This window comes from Odocoileus virginianus, chromosome 9 (assembly GCF_023699985.2).
Source record: "Odocoileus virginianus isolate 20LAN1187 ecotype Illinois chromosome 9, Ovbor_1.2, whole genome shotgun sequence".
Classification (NCBI taxonomy): Eukaryota; Metazoa; Chordata; class Mammalia; order Artiodactyla; family Cervidae; genus Odocoileus; species Odocoileus virginianus.
Genome location: NC_069682.1, coordinates 71,427,655 through 71,433,654, shown reverse-complemented (window position 1 = coordinate 71,433,654; position 6,000 = coordinate 71,427,655).

Below are 6,000 nucleotides of genomic sequence, written 5' to 3'. Positions count from 1 at the left end.
GCTTTCAAATAATTTGGGACATATACCCCACATGTGGAATTGTTCTATCATATGGTAATTCTATCATTAATTTGAGAACATGCCATATTGTTTTCCACAGCAGCTGGGCCATTTTATTTTCTAACCAGCAATGCACAAGTATTCAAATTTCTCTACATCCTTGCCAACACTTTTTTCTTTTTAAAAAAATTTTATTTTATAGCCACCATCCTAATGGGTGTGAAGTGGTATTTCACTGTGGTTTTGATTTGCACTTCCCTAATGATAATGATGTGGAACATCTTTTCCTGTGCTTATTGACCATTTACACATCTACTGGAGATGTGTCTTTTCAGGCTTCAGAGCATTCTTTGTTCATTTCATTCAATCTTTAGTTATCTATTCAGTACATATTTCTTAAGCATCTACTACATGTCAGGTATTGTCCTATGCACACTAGGTCAACAGTGACCAAGACAAAGCCAACAAACTGAATAACATAAAACATAAGCTCTTTTCTCCATGGAACTGCCAGTCTTAATCTATTTATAACAGAATTCTTGTTTCTGAGGGCTTACTGTGAGAATGAAATAAAATAATATCTCACCTCTGGGACGATATTAAATACATGAACATTATAGGGGTCCCAGAAGTAGAAGACAGAGCAAAAGGACCTGAGAACATATTTGAAGAGATGATAGCTGAAAACTTCCCCAACATGGGAAAAGAAATAGTCAACCAAGTCCAGGAAGCACAAAGTCTCAGATAGGATGAACCCAAGGAGGAACACACTGAGACACATAGTGATCAAACTGACAAAAATTTAAGACAGAGATAAAATATTAAATGCAACAAGGGAAGAAGCAACAAGTAACATACAAGGGAACTCCTATCAGGCTATTAGCTGATTTCTCAACAGAAACTCGACAAACCAGAAGGGAATGACATGACATATTTAAGTGATGAAAGGGAAGAAACTACAACCAAGAAGACTCTACCCACCAAGACTCTCCATCAGATTTGATGGAGAAATCAGAAGCTTTCCAGATAAGCAAAAGTTAAGAGACTTTAGCACCATCAAACCAGCTTTACAACAAATGCTAAAGGAAATTCTGTAGGCAGAAAACAAGAGAAGGAAAAGCCCTACCTACAGAAAATAAACCCCAAACAATTAAGAAAACGGTGATAGGATTACACATGTGGATAATTACCTTGAAAAGTGAAAGCCACGACCCCATGGACTCATGGAATTCTCCAGGCCAGAGTACTGGAGTGGGTAGCCTTTCCCTTTTCTAGGGGTCTTCCCAACCCAGGGATCGAACCCAGGTCTCCCACATTGCATTTTGCACCAACCAAAACACATAGACTGACTGAGCAGATGAAAACATGTGCACATATGCACTTCTACTTACTGCATCACTCTGCTTGACCCCCCAAATTGTATGTAATTATTTCATATTGTTAGGTTAATTGTGTTCCCCTTATGGCTTGCATTTATAATTATCTTATTTTTTGTCTGGCTATTGATTGTGAAAACTGATAAACATCTTTTACTATTGTGATTATGTAGCTATTAATACCATTGTATCATGATTGGTTTACAGAAAAATTATAGAATTCTGTATCACCAAAACTACCATTAAATAGAAAAGCCTAATAATCACTTTTTAAAATCCAGAATTTTCTTGGAATTATTTGAAAAATACAAATGCTCAGGTATTGCTTTTTTGGGGGGTGTTGGGGGCAGAGTTCCAGATATGTTTCTAATGAGCAGCCATGTTTAAAAACAACTGGACTATATGAGGACTTTTTACTTTCATCTAGTTTCACTTTTTCTATGTCATATTCAGTGCTCCCTTTTCATTTAGCTTGTTTTCCAATTTCTCCTCTTTTTTTTTTTTTGATGTTTACTCAAGCCTTTATCAAGTGTAGTAGAAAAGCTTTTGTATACATATATATAAAAATAGTATGTATAATATATATATTTTAGAAAACTTATGAATTTTTGCCTAGCTAAAAAATTTGACATTTTGACTCCACTTGTTCAACTTAGTATGAATAGAATGCTAGATTTCTAATTTAAAAAAATAGATATGCAACAAGCAACAGTGGTTTACTATATAGCACAGGGGATTATAGTCAATATCTTATAATAACCTATAATGGAAACTAATTTCAAAAATAACATATGTGTATATATATAACTGAATCACAAAAAAGAATTCTACTTTTTGAAATTTAATAATGTTTATCTTTTTGCCAATTTTTCTAAATGTCCTATGGACATCTAAGGATGTATGAGATACAAAATTTTAAATATATTTGTGTAGGATATGATTAATATAAATTAAATATGAATCTGTTATATTTAAATTATTAATATTCAAGATGTTCCTACTCTATTTTCTGCACTTGATAAAATATTCTCAGAGAAATGTTAATATTTCTCACTATGATAATGTTTTTTCTCTTCCCTTATATTCTTCTGACTTTTGCTTAATGTTGCTTCTATGTTGTTAAGGTGTCTAATGATTGATGATGTCTATCTTCTTTGTGAATTATACCTTTTATCATTAAAAATATTCATCTTTGTTTCATTTAAAAAATAAAAATAAAGTCCTATAATTAAAAAAGATCAACTACAGCCTAAATTTTTTTTAATTCTTCAATTAAGAAAAAGATCAAACCAAATTATATTGTAAGGAACTATGCAGTTTAAGATATGACATGTTTTGGCTTTACTAAATAAACTGGAAATTCATATTTTAAAAAATTATATAAGTAAATAAAATAAGGTCAAATCATGAAAAAATAAAATAACGTCTCAGACGTATAAGGCGTCAGCCAGACCCTCCCTCGCCCTCTCCCCTCGCTCCTTGTGCCCGCGTCTCCCCTGCCATCTCCTCCCCATCACAGGTCCCTGCCTTGTCCCTTCTTCGTGTGCGTTTGAAAAGCTGGTGGGTCTCAGGACCTTTGTGTACATTTCAGCAGCTGGTGAGTCTCAGAGCTGGAGCTGCCACACCTGCCTGCGGGATTTCTATCCCTCCTTCAGCCCTGCTTCAGAATACGAGGCAACATTTTGAAAACACTCACCAAATATTACTCATTAACCCTGCCACGGAGCAGTTGTTCTCAGCCTACATGGAGCCTCTGTGAAGGAAGCTACCATTTCACTATAAAGTTCCTTTTTTTTTTTTTCTGATGCGTTTCTTGAGACTCTCCTATGACCCCAGGAGACATGGTGAGGCTGGGAGAGACAACACAAATATTTATGAGGAGGATGGATGTGAAAGCCGACAGTAGTGTTTCCAACACCAAGGCTGGGGAAGAGGTGACTTGTCAGCAGGAGGTGTCAGACTAACGAGCAGGGGTTGAACTGAGCCTGGAGTAATGGGTAGAAGTTAGACTGTAGATGAGTAGACAGGAAATAAAAAGTGGAGAATTGGGTTTATCAATTAGCCTCCCCTTCTGGTAACAAATGACGGTTTAATCCCTATCATGTCAGGTGTTTTTAAAGAGCTTTATTTAGATTGGCTTGCTTGATCCTCACAACCACTCTGGGAGGTGCAATTAAACAGATTTCCTAGAGCATGAAACTAACATAGGAGAAGTGAGGCCATTTTTGCAAAGTCATAATACCACTGAGCGACAAATACAGGATTCAAAACCAGGCTGTCTCTGTGTTGTGGACGGAACCACTGTTCCCTTCCCCCTGCGCTCAAGGACAGACACTGTTCCCTGTACTCTTAATCTAGGCCTGACTTTTGCAGGAGGTATTCAATAAGTATAAATTGGATGTTAATGAATTTCTGAGAGGACATCCCAGTTTATAAAATATTTCACCTCTACTAGCTCTGACATCTTCCTAGGAACCCTGAGAAGAAAATATCAATATTCCATAGACTTATGGATTAGGAAAATAAGTCATAAGCACAAGCAGCTAAGTAGCAGAGTTGTGATCAAGCCTATATTTTGTGAACTCTGGTCCTGGGTTACCTCCACCAGGCTAGACCCTTGCTGCTGCCGCTGCCGCTGCTGCTGCTAAGTCGCATCAGTCGTGTCCGATTCTGTGTGACCCCATAGACGGCAGCCCACCAGGCTCCTCCGTCCCTGGGATTCTCCGTGCAAGAACACTGGAGTCGGTTGCCATTTCCTTCTCCAGTGCATGAAAGTGAAAAGTGAAAGTGAAGTCACTCAGTTGTGTCTGACTCTCAGCGACCCCATGGACTGTAGCCCACCAGGCTCCTCCATCCATAGGATTCTCCAGGCAAGAGTACTGGAATGGGTTGCCATTGCCTTCTCCAGGCTAGACCGTTAGTAAATAAGTAAGTAAGTAAAGTCGCTCAGTCGTGTCTGACTCTTTGCGACCCCATGGACTGTAGCCTACTAGGCTCCTCTGTCCATGGGATTTTCCAGGCTAGAGTACTAGAGTGGGTTGCCATTTCCTTCTCCAGGGGATCTTCCCGACCCAGGGATCGAACCCGGGACTCCAGCATTGGAGACAGACGCTTTACCATCTGAGCCACCAGGGAAGCCCAAATGTCCCATTGAGCCCGACCATCAGGAAGCATCAGACCCAGAGCCAGAAGAGCCGAGGGACAAGAACAGGATAGGGTGACGGCTGGAGAGGAACTTTGATGTTGGGACAGAAGTTTATGAGGTTCTAGCATCCAGTGAAGAAGTTAATGTAGAGAGGGAACTGAGGAAAATGACAATGAGGTGCTTCCTCTAACCATCTGGGAAAAGATCAATCCAGAAGAGAGAACTACACGTGCAAAGGTCCTGAGGTAGGAGTGAGCTTGGTATTCAAGGAACAGAAAGCATTCTAGTCCAACTAGAGTGTTGCAAGTGTGGTAAGAAGGGGCCAGGACACAGAGACTTGAAGCCAGGGAAGGAAGTGGGATTTTATTTTAGATGCAACAACCCCCTGGAAAATATTAATAGGTGAGGGGGCCCACTCAGATATATCATTTTAAATGATCTTTCTGGCCATTCTGTGGAGGATGGAATGGATGGAGCGAAAAGAAGATCTAAGATTGAGGGATTCTGGATGGTCCAGGTTAAAGAGGGTGATGGCTTGGATCAGAGTGGACTTGATGGAGGTGGAGAGAAGAGGACAGTGCAGGGTCTGTGATAGAGGTGCAGCCACGGGTTTGCTGATGCCATTAAAAGGTGGAAGGAGGAGGGAATGTGAGCAATTGGGCATTGATCCTCAGCCATGGACAGCTAGCTAAGGCATAGCCTCTGCAAGTTTCTCCCAGTGGAGCAGGCAGGTCTCTCGGCAGTGGCTAAACAAGTCATCTAGTGTCCTTACAAAGAGGTGAACAGGATCCTGATAAATGCCCACCTTCTTCTGCAGGCTTCTCCTCAGGGTTTGTTTCCATGTGTCCAACGAGGGGTCAGGTCTCAGAGGCTGCCAGCTTTCCCAGTTCTCTGGAGGGATACATTCCACGCTGTCTGCTCCTCCTGGATCGAGAAATGTGAGACAGGAGGGAAAACATGCGAGGCTGCCAGCCCCATCAGCCTGCTGCTCAGACCTGTGTCCTGGCGCCAAGCAGTCCATACAGATGGGCTCTGTTAGCTCCGGGCACACAGGCCCCAGGTATTGGAACCATCACCACCTTGTGATGGATGGTGATCAGAACCAAGACTTTGTCAGCCGCAAAAGACTTGGAGGTGTTCTGATGGCAGCTGGGGCAGGCATGTGTGCCGGTGGTGCACCCTTCTACTGGAATAGAGCATCTGGAAGAGTGTAGACATCCCTCTGCCAAAGTGGGGGGAGGGGATGTGACTGCAGGTTCAGGATGTCCCCATCACTCTTCTCTGATAGCAACTTAACAACCTCATCCTCTCTGCCCGCTCCAAGTTCCTGGGGCCCAGCCTTTGGCTCTTTACCTGGGTTTCCCATTCCAGGGATGGGAGTTTCCTGCATTCCTCCCCATCAGAGCTTCTGCATTTAATTTTGTCTCACCAGTGAAGACACTGTTCTTAGAGCTTAACTAATCTGATAAATGAATGTGC